Below are 21,592 nucleotides of genomic sequence, written 5' to 3' on the forward strand. Positions count from 1 at the left end.
AGAGTCAATAGCACATAGATGAAATCAGGGAATTGGATGGATTTACATAGGGACTTAGGATAGATAAAGAAGAAATGGGGATCAAAATTGATCCTGGGGCAATGAACTATTTGGAAGAGGGTAGAGGAGGAGAAGGAGCCAGAAAAGGAGTTTGAATTAGAGTGATATGATAAATTGAATGGAGACCAGAAGAAAGTAGAGTCAGAGAAGACAGAAGGAAGACAGATCAAGTGTGTTGTATGCCTCTGAGATGTAGATCAGGATTAGAACTGAAAGGTTACCACTGTCTTTGTTCACATGGAAGAAGCTGATAACCTTGATAGGGGAAAATCAAACCAGTGTTCGGGACTGAAAATAAACTCAAAGGTTTCGTCCAATGAATGGGAAGTAAAGAGGTAGGAATAGCAAGTGGTTTCAGTTTATTTCAATGAAATACATGGAAACGATCCACTGAGTTAGGCTATTTTTCATGATACGTACTTAAATTAAAAAAAAAAAAGGAAAAGACATGACTTCTGATAAATTCAATTTAGGATATTGAGGCAACCTTATCCATTATATTTAATTAACTGCTCAGACCATTCCAGGTTGATGGAGTGGATTAAGTATTTAAAGCAAACAAACAATTACAAACCTTGACCACTTTGAATCGGTGGGAAGAATATTCCTATGTGTTTCTGGGTCTACTAAAACTGCATTGCTTCTATTGTGAAATAGTGCATTGCTCATCAATTATCCCATTTGGGAAATAGTTCATTGCTGATGAAACTTCCCCACCAGAAATTTTGGACATGATACAGGTCTTCACTTTGGTTCCATTAAGAGTTTATTTTAATACATCTAACCTTCTGTCTGACAAAGGTGACTTTTCTCCCTTGCTCTACTTTCTTCTTTGCTGTAGTGCCAAAAAGGAGGTTTCTCATGCACAATTTTATCACTGGTAGCAATTGTATCCTATCAAGTGGCTTTTCTGGCAGCCAGCAGCAACATTTAAAAACTAGTTGTAAAAACTGTCTTTTCACTTAGTCCTGAGAGGCTTGCTTTAACGCTTTGTCTCTTTTTACCAATGATTTCATGAAAATGAAATAGAAATACTTTGTCACTTCACAGTTCTCTCCTTTCCTTATGAAATAAAGACATGTTGAAAACAGTGTCTTCTACATACTATCTCAGTGATGCCAATGTGTGAGTGATACTCATGGAGGAAATCTTAAAACTAATCTTTTTTAAATATACTAATTCATGGTTCAGTCCAAAATCTTGATTCTGTCAAGGAGGAACTAAAAGAGTAGGAGAAAAATACTATTCATGTTTTTATTAGCTAGAGTCCCTTTGGAAAATCCTTTAGGAAAGTGACTTGTTGCAAACTAGACAAAATGGTCAAAACCATGCTTTTGAAGGAAGTTTGGTAGACTTTGTGAAAAAAACAACAAATAGATACTCTGACCACATCACAGTTTTGTTGAAGGCAATTAATTACCAATAAGGCCTTACCGATAAAACTGGACTCACCCATGAGAAACATGGAGATCTGACTATTCAGAGAGGCATTCAGTGGGATTGTAGAGAAGAACACTTACAATCAGGTAGTATTCTTACAAGGTAGAATACGACGTAAGTTAAAATAAGTATGACTTTCTCTTAGATTTCAGTAGCTGTTATATCTAGAGAAGAATATATGCTCTGAACGGTGACTGGCATTCTTGGTAATGGGAGCAAAATTTTAAGAATGCTTATGGATAAAACTGATTTGAACCTTGACACGCTTATAAAAACCAGAACTTTGTTGATATCATGCTGAGAAAGTATTGTTAGGTTGAAGGTAAGTGTAAATAGATCAAGATTTGTGTGCCCTGATACTTAATTGAAATAAAAGCTGTTACCTGTGTCTTAAGTGCTGCATATGGTGACAGATGGTAGCTACACTGTGGTGAGCACAGCATAACATGTAGAGAAGCAGAATCACTATGCTGTATACCAGAAACTAATGTAGCATTGTGTATCAACTGTACTCAAGCGAAAAAAAGTAAAACATCAACAACAACAACAAATCCAAAAGACTAGGAGCTAATTTTGTTTCATAACATCATTTAAATGGAATTGCGCATTATATATCCTTTTCTATCAGGCTTCTTTTATTTATTTGTTTGTTTGTTTACATTTCTTTTTTATTTATTATTTATTTATTATTATTTTTTAATATGAAATTTATTATCAAATTGGTTTCCACACAACATCCAGTGCTCATCCCAACAGGTGCTCTATCAGGCTTCTTTTAATCAGCAAAAACTTTTAGGATTCTCCCAGGTTGCTGTATTCACAAATATTTTATTTTATTCTTTTTTAAAATTTTTTAACATTTTTGTTTATTTTTTGAGAGACGGAGGGACAGAGCACAAGTGGGGAAGGGGCAGAAAGAGACAGGAAATACATAATCCAAAGCAGACTCCAGTCTCTGAGCTCTTAGCACAGAGCCTGACATAGGGCTTGAACCCATGAACCGTGAGATCATGACCTGAGCCAAAGTCGGAAGCTTAAATGACTGAGCCACCCAGGCGTCCCTTATTTTATTTTATTCTTATTTACTGCTAAAGAATACTCCTTTAGAGAAATATATCATATTTTGATTACCCATTATTCTGTTGATGGATATATGCTTTATTCATGATTTGGCAATCATTATTAAAATTGCTATAAACAATCTTGCATTAAAAAGTAGTTACCTGTGTATAACCGAGTTAGCAAAAGCACTTGAATAAATCAAAAGAACACCTTCCAAAGGTAATTCTGGAATGTGGCACTGGAAGAAACATTGTACACAAATCAGTTTTGTCTGCTAGATACATGGTAAGGTAAACCAGAAGGAATTGTGTCTGAAATCTTCCTGACATGACACTATTGGTCAGAAATGTAACTCAGTGAAAATATTTCCTCCTAGTTGGGGTCAACCCTAATACATTACAAAGGTTGATGTCACCCTTTCTCTAAGAAATAATAAAGAAGCGGTTGTATCCTCATCCCAGAGGAAGTCCAAAGGGAACTTTGAATTGCTTATAATGATTGCCTACCATTGGCCCGAATGAATTAACAGCCTCCTTGGGGAATGGTGCTCAGTCTGTGCCAAAAAGATAGAGAACTTTTAAGCTTATAGCTGGAGAATGCATCATGAATTAAAAAGAGGTTGTCAGCAGATACCAAGATCTGCTACAGGAGAAATGCATAGTCTATGATTATTCAGGAGCTGAGCATCTAAGCTCTTTGTTTACCTTACAGTTATTTATTTATTTATTTTTTTATGTAATAGAGTAACATTTTGTTAAGGTTATTTTCTATGCCTGGCTCTGTGTTGATGCTTAATGTATATTTAACTTACTAGGATAGGCACTGTTGATATTTTGCAAATAAGAAAACTGGTACTAACAGATGTTAAGAAACCTATCCAAGTTTATCCAGCTAGCAAGTTGCAGGGTTGGGATTTGGAACCTAGGCAGTGTGACTTTAACTCATGTATTCTTAACTATTAATCTATGCTATCACCTCTAACTTCAGGACTGGCCTGTGACACAAAAAAGGAGACAAAGTTTAAATCAATGAAGGGAATAAAGAAATCGTCTCAGTTGAAGACTAGCTTTGCATTTTCAATGAGGCTTATTTTTCCTGGCCTCTGTTATCAAAAATAAGAGAATTAGCTATGTTCCGATTGTATTTTTTCAGAAAAAAATTGGAAATCATCTAGTTGTTAATTAAGGCAGTCTACTGCAAACTATGTGATGATTGCTCTCTGTGTCTAGAAATTGCCATAGCATTTATGAAAACTTGGATCAATCAGTACTCAATAGTTATTATCCCTTTTACTGTAAATTTGACAATTAGGAAAAGGCACTACAGATGAAGGCTCCTCACATAATCTTTATGCATGAGTAATTCCCGGAATAGACTCCAAGAAAGATAAAGGAGGATCATAGAATAGAAGGATATGAGGAACTTGAAAACCCCAGTACATAAAAACTGATGAGAGAGTGAAATACCAGAACATTTTATTCACACTTTAAGCTTCTGGGGAAAAATAATCAGTGGGGATCAACTTGTCCAAGGTTATCCAATTGTGTTTCTGACTGAGCAATTTGGTATTTGAGATTTTATTGTTTGTCAAAACCCTAATACTGTACTTAGAATATTCTCAATCAGCTTTGCTTTATTCTTTGGGATTGGAGGGACAATTCTACATTGTAGGATAAGTTACTACTAGGCGTTTCTTTCTTTTTATCAAATAGTCATTTATGAGGAATTTAGTTTTGATTAAGTAGAAGGCATTAAACATTTTTCCACTAAGAGCTGTTATGGCTGACACTAAAACTCTGTTGAATGACACACAAATCCTTTACTCATTTATTTTTTTTCACTTTAGTGTTTGAAAAGCTGATAATACCCCACTCAATCTTTAGTTTGCTGTCAAAAATATGTTTCTTCTGGCCAAAGATAGTAATAGCTGTCATTTTACCAAAAAGCCATGGTGCATTCTCGTTTGTTTTTTAACTCTGGGAATATAAACCTAAGAATTAAGGTCAGGCCATTTGCCTGACAGTGTTAGAATAAGAGAAAGCATAGTAATGCAGGGAGAATTTTGTAATGCCTTGAAAGTCTGTAAGAAGTTGCTATAGTCACCTAGAAGCTTCCAAATGTCTAGAGACTCAAGTCATCTACAGACTTTTACCTCAGATATTTTTTTAAGTTGTTCTTATTTCTTGATATCTGAAATAATAATGGACATCATTTTTTTTAAACACATCTGCCCTAGGAGTATGATAACTTTCAATTTATTGTCCAAACTGGGACACTAGTTCGAGTGAAAAATGCACAATTAATAATCCCAACATGGATGTGTAAAACACCACTGTCCAGGTAAATTTTGTTATCCAACATCAGACCAACTGCCCTAGGCGTGAATTAATTCATGACTAGAGGAACTGAGAAGTCTTAAAATTCCAAATATTTTGAAAAGCAATTTGGCTTCCTTCCCTGGAGGATTTTGAGAGTACATTGAATACCTATGGGATTTTATTTCAGATATTTTCTCTAGATGGCCAGATTTTCAATTCTCAGCTCAAGTAGGTAATTATATTATTTAGTTTATCAGAACATGCTGGTTCTAAAAATCCCATTGTTTCTTTAAGGCAGTTATTCTACCTCTTCATTTTAAGACTCCATCATTTGTTTCTGAATTACTGACTCTCCATAGGGAGAGGTCTACAAAATAACAACTATTTGTAAATAAGATTACTAGTTGTTTACCTTTCTGGTAACTACTACACATTTCCTCTGGCTTTACAAATAAAAACAAAACAAAACAAAACAAAAAACAGAAACAAATCTGCTTCTGAAGTTTTGCCCTTCCCTTCATACGTGGGTTTTTAAAACCTACCTTCTATCTGAAGCATTTTCAAACCACCTCACTGATCCATTGAAACACTACTGGCTCCTTTCTGAGTTCTTACGTTACTTAATGTCCTTGAGGTAAATTAGAAGCACCATTTATTATTGCATTATATTTGAGCAGTATCTTCATGTACGAATATCTTAAGTTCTGAGAGTGTAAGCACCTTGAAGATAAGGGCCACATCTTATATTTATTTATTTATTTACTTACTTACTTATTTATTTTTCTTCTCTCCCATAACTAATGCTTGCTATGGCAAAAATCTTTTTGTATGTATTCCTGGCCCATACTCTCCTTCTTCTATAGATTTAATACTCCATCTGCCCAGAGTAATGGGGACTAAGGCCATACTTGTAGATAACACAGGTGATTGTTCAAGGCTAATTTTCACAAAGATGCACCCTGACCCAAGCTGGATCAATCAGATTCTGCTTTTTAGGAGTGAGGACCCAGGTTTTTGTTGTTTGCTTGTACTAAATCAATATGTAAAGAGAGATGGGATGGTCACTTTTGGTCATGTGGATGGAGAAGTCAATATGGGATGAGAGCAAGAAGAATAAAACTGGTCTTCCAAAAGAAACAGAAGTGTGGGGCCACATGCTGGAAAGATGGAGAAAATAACCTAATCTCCTGCCCTTCTGGCCAAAGCAGCTTCCCAATTCCTCTCTTACATGTGTCCAATTTTATCATCTCCATAGTATTTATGATTTTTTGGAATTATCTTTTTAACTTATTCAGTCATGTGCGTATTTTCTCTCTCACCCCTCTAGAATTTATACTTTGTGATGACAAGGATTTCAGCCTGCTTGATACTATCTCTGGCACCTGGAATAATGTGCGTACTGTAGTCATACTTAATAATATTTGTTTACTGAATGAATCCATAAATAAGTATTTAAATTAATTTGTTTCATGGCGGTCAGAGGGACCAGGGCCGTAGAACATGTGATAGCATCAGAAGAAAAATCAGAACACAGGCATGACTTGGAACAGAGGAACCATTGAGGGAATCTCAGAGGAACCACTGAGATCACACAGTGGTTCTGGAAAGAAGAAGAGGGGAGAAATGACACAAAGGAAGAAGCCCCAAAGGAGATACTGAGGAAATCAGAGAATAAGTTTTCTATTTGACAATTCTGCTGTATGATGTCCTTCTGTGTAAACCCAGCCAGAGAAAGCACCCCAAACAGCCAGCTGCCAGGAGAGCCTGAGAAAACAGAGGCTGGAGATAACAGAAGACTTGGGGCTTTTTACAGCAAGTGCAAACTTTCACACCTGTCAGCAATAAATCAAGAGGTTTATGGGGCAATATTTACACTCTAATTAAAAAATCATAAAGCAAGCACCCTTTCAGGTTGCACAAAACAAAACTCTAGAACTTTTACAGCAACAGCTGTTAATCAGTTACTCCTAATGATCTGCTGCCCAGCACTGAGACTCGGCGTTTACTCGGCCACAAACAGCAAACAAGACAGCTGGAGAAAGTGGATTGGCACCAGAGAATAGCCTTAGCAGGTGGTGGCCGTGGCTGGTCAGAAACCTTTCAGTTTATGGCACAGTCTCCATTTGAAGCTTGGGAAAATAGGTTTGACAAACCGAGGTGGCAGCTGAGGCGTGTTTTTGCTCTGTTCCCATGTGGAACTGAAGGTCATTTACCATAACGTAGATATGAAAGTGGGATAAGGTGCCATGCGTGGGGTAAATGGCAGACACAGAATTCAAAGTAGGGGATAAATTACCTATGAAAGTATCAGGCCTACCATGTAACACCTGAAATTGTACACCTGGGCACTGGGCAAAGTTGAAGTTTATCCCGGTCCTTGGTGGTGGGGTCCACCCTTCTGGTGGTCGCCCTCTTCACCCTGAGGCAGGCCCAGCTGCTGCTTTCGTTGCACAGAGAAGTCCAGGCTGGTCCTTTGCACTCCTGCCCACCATGGCGCCCTCACCTTCCTTTCACTGTGCCCTCCTTTCATTGGAACTCCAGGGGCCTTGTTTCAGCTTCTGGCAAGGGCAGAGCTCTCTCATTACCAGGGCCCTCACACAAGTTCTTTCTCCTTACTCTTCCCCTGCAGGGTCTCTTCTCATTTTTCAGGTCACCACCTTAGAGTGGCCTGCTCTAAATTGAAGAAGCCACCTATGTTTTATTCTCAAAACACCCTATAGTTATCCTCCACAGCATTTTCACAACCAGTAATTTGGTACTGAGGCTTTTGTTTCCTTGTTTCACGTTGGTCTCCTCCACCATGTCATTAGTCCCAAGAGGGTGAGTACCATTTGTCTTTTATTCTCTACCCACTGCCCAGTATCTAGCACATTGTCTGGCATATAGAAGTTTAAAAAATGTAAATTTTTTGAATGGATTACTGAATGAATGAATGAACATATATCAATAAATATGCTTTCCAATATGGCTCTCCAAGATGACAACCACAGTGAAATATCCAGAAAGAACTGGTCCCTATTTCCTTTCCCTGTCACTACATAACCTGGGTTGTACAATACATAGCTCATTTCCTTCCCTGCTTAACCCCAAGGTGGATGCCAATGGTGGGAATTTCAACAGCTGTAGGTATGAGGGAGAAAGCTGTATTTTGGTAGGTATTGATTTACATCGCTTGGAAAATACTGCTGGGCCTGGGGAAGAAAGTCCTGGCCACACTTTCTGTAGATCTGATTCTGAATAGTGCCTCTCGTGTGCATTAGAGTAAGTCATTTCATCTTTATTTTTGTGGCAGTCTTTTGCATGACCAAGGAGGCATGATTATCTCATGATTTTCACTTCACTGATTGCATGCTGCCCTGCATTAGAAGGTGATGTGGGGTGCCTTGTCTCCAATCTGGGTCACTAGGTTCACGTCCTCCCCCACACTCTTTTGCCACCAGGCTGGAGTCTTCTCTATCTGTGCCCTTTGTGGTTCTGTCCTGTTTTCATATACACCGGCACCATGCTTTGCCTTTGCTGTGGCCATTTGATCACTTGTAGGAGGCTGCTTCAGAGGCCTCTGGGAATATCACTGAAAGCGCTAACCCTGCCGCCCTCCACTGTTCTTGTTTCTTGGGCTGTATTAGTTTTATTAGCAAAATAACACAGGCCCAGTGAAATGTAATGGACTTCTACTTCCAAGATAATAAGAGACCCCATTCATTTGCGGATTCAATACAAATGCAACCACAAAAAGAAACTGGCTTTTATCGGCACATGCTCCCAGCTCAGATCCTGCTGGTGTTGTGCTGCTTTGGCACTTGTGAAAAAATAAATCCTGAGAAATCACCAGGTTGCAATAGGCTTCCTGTTTAAACACAGGAAAGAAACAGCTGATGTCTGAATTTGCTAATTTCCGCTGATTCAGTTAGAGGGTGATGCACACAGCTAACGAGGGAAACATTCAGGTATGCGAATTAAGGCTTGGAAACAAAGTGTAGGCTGTAATCAGTGCACCCTATATTAGGTTGGAATCATTACTTAGCTAGTGCTTCACAAAGAAATTAGAAAAGAATCCCAAGCCTACCTGAGCTTTCTATATTCTTCCTTCTCATTGATACAATTCAACAAAAATAGCCTTCCCTTGCCCCTCTTTCAACCCTGGAATTTGTTAACAATGCTCAAGTGACTCTGTTTTCATGTGTGGTGGGAAAAAGCCAATATTGTTATCTTGTCTATATTAACATGGAACTCTGCATAACAGAGAGGTTGTGTGATTAATCAAAGATCACACAGTGAGTAACTGGTATAACCACAAGGCAAATGTTCACTTTCTCATCTCCTTGGCAGCAAATATTTTGTTCTCTAAGCTAGATTATCTCCTCTAAACTCTCACCACATGCCCTGTCTTCCCCTGCCAATCTAAAACACATGCACATCGCACCATCTATATGCACACCCACACCTACCCACCCATACACACACATGCACACACTCCTTTATAATTGAATTACCCTTAAGAGTTCTGCCGCCCTAACTATCCATCCATCCCCTCCATCCAACTACCTATCCACCCCTGGCCATTATTCATCCCATCTAGGATTGCCAGATTTAACAAGTGAAAACGCAGGACATTTGAATTTCAGATAATCACAAATAAATTTTTTAGTATTAAGTAAGTCCCAGGCAACATTTAGGACATAGTTTTACTAAAGCATTATTTGTTGTTTATCTGACATTCAAATTTCTCTGGGTGTCCTGTATTTTTATCTGACAAATCTAATCCTATTATAAATATCTACCTCTCTTCTTCTGTTTATTCCCCAATTCTATGATTCCTAGATTCCACCTTAAGCCTGTCATTTCAGATTTCTGCAAAACATATTGCCCATTTTCCATGTTTCTAAGCCTGTCCAGAGCCAGAGATGACTGTAGAGACTTCCTCTGGAGCTGTCACTTATGGTTTCTAGCATGATTCCCCCATATACTGGCCATGCAACTTTGGGAAAGTGTCGAAATCTATCTAAAGGTCAATTCCAATGAAGATTTCAACAGTTCCTGTCTCATAGCCCTGTTGTAAAGACCCAACAACAGAATGCACAGTTCCTGGCACATGGTGTGAGCTCATTATGTGTCATTAGTGTTGTTGGGGTTTCTGGTGTTGTTGGGGTTGATGCTTTTGCATTTATTGTCATTTCATAGATTAAGGACACAAAGGCCCAAAAGTGATTTGCTCACCTTTACTTAGTGGCAGTGCTGCTAAGTTTTGAAGAGAGGGTTTCTGAGACCCTGCTTTAAATATCAAATTCAATATTTAAGTTCAATATTTTAGACGTAGGACATCTGAAGAACAATATGGTAGGGACTATTAGTCACCCAACTGCCATTCCCATTATCTCATTTATTCCTTGCTGGAAGACTCCCATTGTAGGGGTAACTCTGCCCAGTCATATGTATGTGGAGGGAAATGGTCTCCTCCGAGCCTAAGTAATGAAGTGTTGGCATGTGATTCATGTTGGCATTCATAGGAGACCCTTTCCTGGCCAATGCGACCAGAAAGGAAGTATGCTAAGGGGCTTCTGGAAAAGATTTTTCTTGCTAATAAATCTACATACATGAGGAAATGCTTTTCTCCTCTGGATACAACATTATCTAAACATAATTCTTGGGACTCCACAGCCAGCTTGTAACCAGGAAAGGAGAACTGTCCAGTGCCCTGACGATGGCGGAGTAGACAGAGGGATGACATCTGTACCCTTGGGAATGTTGACCTACTGAACTTCTTGTATGTGTCCTGACCCAGATTTCCTATTTTGTGAAATAATAACTCTTTTTCTATTTTGGCCCTCTTGGTCTACTACTTGCAACCCAAAGCATCCTCAGTGATACAAAATTCTAAATTCCACAGGAAAGAGACAGACTAATGGTGTTTAGTTTCCTTTTGATTTCTGCAAAACTACACATCTACTCAACATATTTTTCAGTAGACTTTCAGGCAAGAAAACTCCTTTCACCTCCAACACTTGACTTCTTAAACTGCAAGCCATTTTTCACCTGTGATAGTGTTCTTCTCTGATGTGGCTTTGGCTCCATCCTTCCCTACAAGAAATGGGATTTTCCCCAGGAAACTTCAAAGAAAAATGCTTCTTGCCCATATTGTGATTATAGTATCCGTTACAATGCATGGAATAACAATACAAAATAAGATCTTTATCTAATATTTAAGGCATGTATCAGTAATTCTCAATTTTATAGTGCATCAGAATCACTGAAAAGAACTTGCTAACAATTCAGATTCCTGGGCTTTATCCCTCACCAGGAGTTTGGTTCAGTAGGTCTTGAGTAGGGAATATAAATTTGCTTTTTTTTTTTTTTTAAAAAGTATGCATCTGATTCTAATGCAGATGGTCCATAGACCATGCACTGAGGAATAATTAACATAATAATTGTAATTATTAGCCAGGAAGTGGTGAATTCAATGTCAGCTTAAAGTGGTGGTTCTCAAAGCGTAGTCCCTGAATCAGTAGTGTAGCATCCATTGGAAACTTACTAGAAATGTTCAGATTTGGGGCCCTATTCCAGACCTAAATCAGAAACTCTGCTGGTGAGATCTAACAATCCATCTTTTAGCAAGCCCTCTGGTGGTTCTGATGTGTGTTAAAAAATTAAGAACCACTGACTTAAACATCTGGGAAGTCTCCTTGGAAGAAGAACTTGAGACCTACTTAATAAAATTTGGTTAGGATGAAAGAAGTGAGACAGTCACTCCCTATCAGCTGCAACTTAGGGGAAAGCAGGGCAAGAGTCATGAGCATAGTGTGTGAGACTTTAGGGGGAGCCTGGCCTGGCACAACAGAATTCCAACTGAGAATTGTCTTATCATGATCATCCTCTTACTCTAGGATGGCATCATTTTATCTTGAAAGCAGGTTGCTTCTTGGACACAGTTGCATTTTGGGTCTAGACCAGTGGCTTCTCTGCCGAATTAGATATATTGTGGTGAGCTTCCTCGGGTGCCCAGGAGCCCTGACAGCCCTTATTCTGACTCACCTTTTTCTAACTATGAATGATCATATTGTGTACAAGGGTGGGAAAATCATCTTGATTCTCCCTTTTGTGCTTCTTCTAGGAAGGGATCCTTCTCAGACTCCCAAAGAGTTTTCAAAATCAGGCATGTTGGTTGGTGCACTTGAGTAGCTGATATTATTTCTATCACCACTCTCAGTTACCTCAGGGTTTCTTTGGTTGGATTCATTCAGACTACCATTTTCTATGACAATCTCTGTAATTACTCTACCAAACAATGCTAGGCTTTATGGCTATTGGGCAATTTTTCCTGTGGATCACCTCTTCACAATTAGAGACCTTAGAAATGGATCTTTGCCAGGCAGGAGAAATGGTAAACTTCACAGGTTTGGTAGCAAGGGTTGGGATAGGGGATGCTCTTACTGAGATCTTTGGAACCTTGGCCCTGGCTGGTTTTCTTGGCTTTGCCGAGAGAAGCTAGGCCTCTTGGTGGAGACCAGCTGCCAACACTGCTCTCAAACATGCTTCCCTCGGCAATAGCACTCACGGAAGCTGAAGAGACCTGTTGCTGTCTTCAGGGTTTCTTCAGACCTGGGAGGCAGCTTCTCCCCAGATGTCTTCCACTCTTCAGGAAAGATCTGTGACACTGAGATTTGTTGCTAGTGTTCAGCCTCCCTCAATGGCTGGGAAAGGTGTCTGGTAAGCAGCTACTCTTTGGAATCACTCCATTCCTTACACGTACTCTCTGAATCTGAGGAAATGTCTTGCTTGTCTTCAGCCCCATCCCCTCATTCCCCAAGGGCTGGAAGGGCACCTTATGGGCAGCAACTTCTGAGAAATCTCCTCTTCAATATCAAGGCTCTCCCAGCCTGAAAAGACATGGTGCTTGACTTTAGGCCTAACAAAGATTTGGAAGGATGATTTGGAAGCAGAACTCACATAAATCTATCCCTCAGGATCAGAGTTTTCTGAATCTGAGACCTGTTGTACTATAAACCCCATGAAAGACTGAGAAGGACCATAGAAGGCAGTGTCTCCATAGAAACACAGCCCACCATGGCAACAATCTCTGGAAATGAGGAGATTTACTGGACTTTGTTTCCACTAAGGGTGAAGCAGGACATCTGGAACACAGTGGCATCACAGAAATGCACCACACAATAGCAGCGACCCTGCTTGGAGACCTTCAGTCTCTGCAGACTTACAGATGCTTGACTTTTGGCCTCAACAATAGCTGGCAGGCAGCAGCTCCACACACATTCCTCCCTTAATAGTAGCATTCTCTGGGGGTGCCTGGGTGGCTCAGTTGGTTAAGTGTCCAGCTTCAGCTCAGGTCATGATCTCACAGTTTGTGGGTTCTAGCCCTGCATCGGGCTCTGTGCTGACAGCTCAGAGCCTGTGTCTCCCTCTCTCTCTGCCCCTCCCCTACTTGGTGTCTCTCTCTCTCTCTCTCTCTCTCTCTCTCTCTCTCAAAAAATAAATAAGCATTAAAGAAATTTTTTTTAATAGTAGCATTCTCTGGACCTGAGGAGATTTGCAGGACTTTGGGCTTTGTCAAGAAATAGGAAGGATATTTGGGGAACATCAGCTCCACAGAAATGCCCCTCTTGGTAGCAATGCCCACTGACCAGACTATCCTCACGGCTTGACATTAAACCTCACCAAGGGCTGGAATGAAGTCTGGGAGACAGCGGATTCCTGGAAATGCCCTGTCAGCAGCAGCACTCTCCAGGCCCTGGGAGACGTGCTGCTCCCTCTCTGTCTGGTCTCCTCAGGAGCTGAGGCCACCCGTCTGATAGGCAATCCCCTTTTTCAGCACTGCACCGGCAGCAGTGTTCTAAATCTGCTTTATGTCACACTGTTGGACATTTACAGTTCAGTCAAGGATATAAAAGAGGCCGAGGAGCCTATGTTTGTCCAGCCATGAAATAGGCCAGTTAAGCCGAGGCCTAGAGAAAGAGGTACTCTCTCTTCCTTGCGAGGCACCCAGAGGACAGAATGGATAGGTTATAGTCCTGCTGCCACAGCTGCTGCTTCCTGCAGCATTCCTTTCTAAAGTCAGCTCTCCTGTGGAATGTAGCCTCGGAACATTGCTCAACATCCCTAGCACTGCCCTTGTTGGGCTGTCACAGACCGAGTGGCAGTTTGTTCCTCAAAGCAGCATCCTGACAGTGTATAAACAGGGGATAAATTTAGAGTGCAAATTATTTATGTTTAACAAATAATATATATTATATATATGTATATATGTTTTATATTTATATATTTTAACATGTATGTGTGTATATATATACCTATATACAGATATATGTATATGTGTGTATATATATATTATAGTTTATTGATTTATAGTTCATTGATTTATCTATAGGTAAACTGTTAAATGTCTTAAGATAATTCTGGCAACCTCACAGTCTCTTGCTGCTCATGGGCAAGTAGAAGATTTCACATTCTCAGGGTCAAGACTACTGAAAGATTTAACATCAGCCGCGCACACCTATACCTCCTTCTGAGAGGCTAGAGACTGTGAAACCTCTCTAACCCTGCATTCACCCAGGAATAGGGGAAGTGTAACTTTGTCACACCCACAGAACATGTTAAACAACCTGAGTGAGGGGGGATGGCTTTGCTGTCATCCTATGTTTACTGAGGTCACTGAACTAGGTTTACCTACCCTGTTTAATGCTTGATGATTCACTTCCTAAGTCTTCAAATGCTTTTTATGCTACAAGTGCTGTAAGGATCAAGCGGTTGGCATTTGAACACATTATTCTCCAACAGAGCCTTTCATTCATTTGCCGACCAGAAAGAACATAAAAGTAGTAGCTGAAACTCACCAGCCAGTATCAGTATGTAAAAAGGCAAGGGGTTTTGGCTTTAGAAGGAGCTATCAAATACTACCTTACTTCTCAACTGTACAGAGCTCTAGGTAAAGGGGAAAGTACACCCAGGTATTGAATCCAAAATGATGGCAGTCACCTGTTCTTGGTTCAGGATTTTGTGAATTTTATCAGATAGATTACTGGCTCTTGGCGATTCTGTGCCTCTCAAAACAGACTTTTGTTAAGCTTCATTTTTCTGGGTAATTGCATCAGTGGTATTGCATTTATTCTCCAGAAATATGCTATGTCTAATTCTCATAATCCCAGCTCAGTAAACAGTTTGGATTGTTATTTCAAACCATATTTCAAACCCCACCAGCCTGCCATTGCCAATGCTTTATTCATTAAAGGCTCATTAATGAAAAGTGTGCATTACCTCATCAAGTTTGTCTTTACCATAAACTGGCAGGATATGTCATTGTCATTGATAAGCTGGCAAGTAGACACTTATAAAAACCCTTCAGATCACAGATCCATGCCTGCATTTGCCTTTAAAATTCTTCTTATCCCATGTATAAAGTGACAGCTTCAACTGCAAAGCTGAACAATTTTGTTGAAATCCCCCTAGTCAACCAAACTCTGACCAGGGACTTGCTTGAAACACATTTATGCTTATTTAATAACTGTTAGGTTAACCCTTTAGAGTTTAAGAATTTGGTTCCAATTTTCTGGAGGTATTTTTAATCAGTTTGATGAATGTGTGGGTGATTAATGAAGAGGGATGTAGAAAAAGAAACTGGGAAAACAGACCAAGCTTGTTTTGGCCTCAACAACCCTATTTCTCAACCCTGCACACATTCATCCCTTGACTCTATGGTGTTGTTTGGGGCCTCACTGCTACTTACTTTCAGTCCACATACACTTGTTTTTCACAAGAGCCCACCAAAAACATGTGGCAGGCTCAGCAGGTGAGGCACTGAACTCTAAAGACCAGTGTCTTGGTGACACATGGCAGGATCTAGCCTCACTGTGGGAAAGGAAACTTCACTCTAACCTGATCCAGGCAGAACCATTCTCCCATTAGTGATTTACAAATCGTGGGAAAACTCCAGTGCTGACTATTCTGTGTAATACTTCAAGAAATCTGTGACTGGGAAGAATTATATGTTGTCTTTAATGCATAAATAAACATAAGGGGTCGGTCCCAGATCTGACGGGATGTCGGCAAAAGCCCTCAGTGGGAAGGATTTATAATGAGCTGGCAGGAAAATGCACGAGGCTGACAGTGTGAGTCCTGTCCCTGTATACGTTTCTTCATTCCCATTTTAAGCAGGTAGTCAGGTCTTTATGCTCAGCTGACTTGGGAGCATTTGGGTTGCCAGCAGAGAGCAGAAGTTGCCTTAAGGAAATTCCCTACCCATCTTTGGTGTTCTACCAAGCCTGAGCTGCTTATGCATAAGAAAGAGGGAGCTGAAGATCAAGAGAGCAAAATGGAGAAGATCCTGTCTGCATATTGGCCCAGGTTGAGAAGCAGACATTTTCTGTGAGAAATGCAATCTAAACACCACATTTCTCTTTTTTTTTTTTTTTTTTTTTTTTTTTTTTTTTTTTTTTTTTTTTGTTTATTTTTTTTTTTTATTTTTATTTTATTTTATTTTTTTAATATATGAAATTTACTGTCAAATTGGTTTCCATACAACACCCAGTGCTCATCCCAAAAGGTGCCCTCCTCAATACCCATCACCCACCCTGCCCTCCCTCCCACCCCCCATCAACCCTCAGTTTGTTCTCAGTTTTTAACAGTCTCTTATGCTTTGGCTCTCTCCCACTCTAACCTCTTTTTTTTTTTTTTTTTTTCCTTCCCCTCCCCCATGGGTTTCTGTTACGTTTCTCAGGATCCACATAAGAGTGAAACCATATGGTATCTGTCTTTCTCTGTATGGCTTATTTCACTTAGCATCACACTCTCCAGTTCCATCCACGTTGCTACAAAAGGCCATATTTCATTTTTTCTCATTGCCACGTAGTATTCCATTGCTAAACACCACATTTCTCTAGTGGTACCACCGTCAGGTGGCAGGGTCTCTAGACTTTCCTGCTTGGAAGGAAATGAAGTGCTTTAGCAAAGGAAATTAGTGCTGTGATCAACAGCATGGACTCTGATACCATTAAAGTCTTGGTTAAAATACCAATCCACCACTATGGAGCTATTGGGCCTTGTTCTCTGTGTCTCAGTCTTCTTGTCTATAAAATAGCAATAATAATAATGATAATAAAATAATCTCATCCAGTACATGTGAGGATAGAATGAATTAATTCATAAAAGATACTTAGAACAATGCCTGGTTCATAGTAAACCCTCTGTAAGTAGCAACTACGATTGTTTATGTTCAAAATCAATAGATGGCCCCATGGACAAGTTCGGCATAAAATCAGCAGAGGCCCTTGCCTTCAAGGGCTTAGTGTGCTTAGACAGGGAGGATACTGTGGCTACCATGTTGGGCAGAAGACAATACAGTCTTTTACCCATGTTCTGGGCCCCATATTAGCTTCCAGGATTCAAGAGGTGCATAATTCCCCATCCTACATAATCCTGACTTTGAATTTGCCAGTAATCCTTCAGGACGAAGCATCACTAGACATTCAGTAATTTAGGGGAAAGGAAAAGAAATGTGACATGTCTTACACATTTGAGTTTTACTGAAAAAATTTTCACTGATCCACTAATTATGAGCCACCTATCTATTTTCTCTTTATACAAAGCAAATTTAAGGTATCACTGAAGACATTTACTTGCAGACTCAGCCAATTTCAGAGAAATCTGGCAATCCAGACTAATGTAATTTAGGAGACAGTCTTCAGTGGGAGAGAGATTTTTTTCTAGGAAGGAGAGAGCCAAGTGGTAGAAAGCGTTAGGGTTAGAGTTAGGGTTAGGGTTTGGGTTGTTCACAGTTATGTTAACATGAGTTAAACATTTGTTGAAAAACAAATGACATTGGGAAAACTAGATATCCACATGCAAAAGAATCAAGTTAGGCCATTATCTTATACCACATACAAAATACTAACCCCAAATGGATTAAAGACCTAAACATAAAATTGAAAACTAAAACTCTTAGAAGAAAACATAGGAGAAAAACTTCATGGCAATTGGTGTAACAATGATTTGAAAAGCACAAGCAATAAAAGCAAAAGTCAACAAGTACAACTATATTAAACTTCAAAATTTCTGTTCATCAAAGGACACCATCAATAGAGTAAAAAGACAACCTATGGAATGGGTGAAAATAGTTGCAAATCATATGTCTAATCAGGGGTTGATATCTAGAATATATAAAGAATTCCTACTACTCAACAACAAAGTAGCAAATAACCTGATTAGCAAAGATTTGGATAGACATTTCTCCAAAGAAGATATATAAATGACCAACAAGTACATTAAAAGATGTTCAACATCACTAATCATTTCAGAAATGCAAATCAAAACTACACTATAATATCACCTCACACCCATTTGGATGGCTACTATTCAAAACAAAACCAAAAAGAACCCAGAAAATAAGAGTTGGTAAGGATATGGAGAAACTGGAACCCTGTGCACTTTTGGTGGAAACTAAATCGGTAGAGACACTATGGAAAACAGTATGACTCTTCTGCAAAAAATTAAAAATAGAACAACCATAGGATCCAGCAAAAGAATTGGAAGCAGGGTCTGAAAGAGATATTTTTCATTATTCACAATAGCTAAGAAGTAGAAGCAACCAACTATCCATCGATGGATGACTGGATAAAAAAAAAATGTGGCATATACATAAAATAGAATATTATTCAGCCTTAAAAAGGAAGGAAATTTTGTCACATCTTACAACATGAATGAACTTTGTGGACATTATGCTAAGTGAAATAAGCCAAGCACACACAAAAATTCTGTTTGATTCCTCTTATATAAAGTACTTAGAGTTGTCAAATTCTTTGAGATAGAAAGTAGAATGGTAGTTATCAGGGGCTGGGGGAAGGAGGGAATGGGGAGTTGTTTAATGGGTATAGAGCTTCAGATATGCAAGATGAGAAAGTTCTAGAGATCTGTTGCACAACAATATGAACATACTTAAGGCTACTGAACTATTCACTTAAAAATAGTTAAGATGGTTAAAAAAACAGTATCAAAAAACAAAACAAAAAAATTTCAAGTAGTCAAGCCACCTAAGATTCTTTAGGAAAGCAAAGTCTTTAGCTGCAGTGATAACGTCACAGAAGCAGACCAAACCCTAGAGCAGAGACTATTGACTTTCTCCTGGCTCCTTCTTGATGTCTATGGAGAATGTGTGGCTTGAGTGCAGAGCTTTGTTCAGGAAGTTCTGTGGGCTGTGTTCTCTGGAAACACATTCTATGATTATGAAGACTGTACAGGAAGTTTAGTAGGGATCAGAATAAACTTGGGATCTGGAGCCTGCCTTCATATGGTACTGCCCACCCTACTCCTCCATAGCCATTGAATGAAAGCCCCCTGGAAGAGATGCGCCTTAATCAGTTGGCTCTGACCTTCAGCAGAGGTAGTTCCAAAAAAGAGTTACCGGTAGAGAGCTGTCAGTGGACAACTTTCCCAACAGCTGGGAAATAACTATTTCTAGTGCACCACCCAGCAATCATGACAGAAACAACAGCCACTGTGTAGACCAAGTGTTTGCTGATTATAGCTGAGGCAAAGGGAGGAGAATTATAGGTACAAGGGGTACTCTTGTAACAGAGGAGTAAAAGCCATCACAGGAGTAATATAAGGCCAACTGGAAGTTTCATGTATGAGAACCCTTCTCCCTCTCTTCCTCCCTTCCTTCCTTGCCTCCCTCCCTTCCTCCTTTCTTTTGTCTTTACCTTGTTTCTTCTTTCCCTCTTCCCTTCTTTCCTATCTCCCTCTTTTATATTCCCTTTCTTATACAAACTTTGGAAACAAAATGGCATTCATCTTCTAACTGGTCTTCCTATCTGTACACTATCATGATGGACACAGATTTGTGCTAGGAACTAAATGGCATATTAAATGAGGTCTAGACATATAGCTTTCCTCATATAGATGGTCAGTTCTTCTGGCCTGGAGTGGGTGCTTGATAATTGTTTACTACCCAATAGAGTCACATGGACAATATGACTAAACTGAGAAATCACTAATGTTTGTCACTGACTAAATTGAGGTAAATACCGTCTAACTAACTGGTAAATGGATAATTAACAACTCATTAGTTTACTGAGATTGGTGAAACTGGTTCTGTATATGTTGCCTGAGTCTTTCCTCTTTTTCCCCTGAGATAGCCCCATTTCCTGATGATATGAATTCAAAGGAGTCCATGTTTACTTTTACTTCAGAAGTAAGCTTTGCTCAAGAACTGAAAGGGAGATTCCAGAGGCTTATTCAAACTATTTCTGAAGCCATAAATTTAAAGATATAACCTCATGGACTGCAAGTTAAATCACTGAAAAGAATAGGTATTACATATAATTTCTCATTTATTAACTAACATAACAAAATCAAATGTAGATGTTAGCAAATATCTAGGTAAGTTATAATTTTCATCTCCCTAATAGCACTCCACGTATGTAGGCATACTGTGGGCTTTGACATTTGGAGTTATGGGTACTGATATTTTTTCTTTCATTTTCAAGGAAATGAAAGGAAGATACTTCTAGAACTACCAACATGTGGCCCTCTATTTTGTTCATTTTTAAGGATGATCCAAAGAAAAATCCTCTTTATAGGATCTCAAAATAAAAGTGTTCTTCTCAAAATTACCTCCATTAACTCCAAATAGTCTTTGGAGCATCCTGTTGTTGAGTGTAGGTGAGTTGATCAGGCTCTTCTAGTTGATTTTAAATATTCAACTTACAATTAGCTACAAAATCTGGCAGAGCTATGGGTGAATCCTGAAGGTGCCACTATGAGTGGCTTGCAAAACCAATTGTGGCAAAACCAATTTCAAAGATTACCACTGAATGCCACATAAAACATGTATCCCATTAAAATAAAATAGGGTCCACTTATTTAAAATTTCCCTTAAACAAATAGTCATGTTTTAAGAAATTAATCCTATTTCCAAAGTTATGCTTTTACCTTTGGGGTTTCAGTTGGACCTAATGGCATAACCCTGTATACTCTTTACTAATGTATCTCTAAAACTGTTGACTTCCCTCCAGCACCCATAGAAGCTGAACTGGGAAAATGAACATGGAACATTCTAGTGAAAGGGAAAATATGAAGGGAAAAGCATACACGCATGCACACACATACACGTATTCGTGTATGTGTTCGTGCGCAGTTTTTGAAAGCTAAAATCTCACCCCAAAAGGCCTTTGATTTTTCTTGAGCCACAATCAGAACACCCTCAGTCCAGGTTTCATGATGTCCATGTGCAATGCTACTGAGCTTCTTACCACTTGCTTTAAGTCTCTAACAAAAGTCTTGGCAACTTGCTTTTGGAGTTTCTCAAAGCCACAGCAGTTCTTTCTTGCTTTTAATGAAATTCCTTTCTATTTCTCCAGGTATGACTCCCCTTGGACCAGCAGGGCATATTTTCTCCTTGAGTTAGGACAGCTTATGACAAATAATGATGAGGAATCAATAGACAGGAGGGAAATATTGGGTGAGAGGCTGAATGAATCTCTGAGATAAATTATTGACCATAGGCATGGCCAGTTCTCCTTTCACTTATATGTTCGTATTCCATCTCACTAACAACCTGAAAGAAAATCAAATATTTTGTTTGGGGGCTTCACTAATATCAGCAACTTTTACTATCTTAATGGCATTTTTATTGATCTCAGCTTTAATGGGAGCTGTATATATTTGATGTTGGTCATTTAAAGTAGAGGTGAGTAATAGACTTCCCCACTGAG

This window comes from Panthera leo, chromosome A3 (assembly GCF_018350215.1).
Source record: "Panthera leo isolate Ple1 chromosome A3, P.leo_Ple1_pat1.1, whole genome shotgun sequence".
In the NCBI taxonomy this organism is placed as follows: domain Eukaryota; kingdom Metazoa; phylum Chordata; class Mammalia; order Carnivora; family Felidae; genus Panthera; species Panthera leo.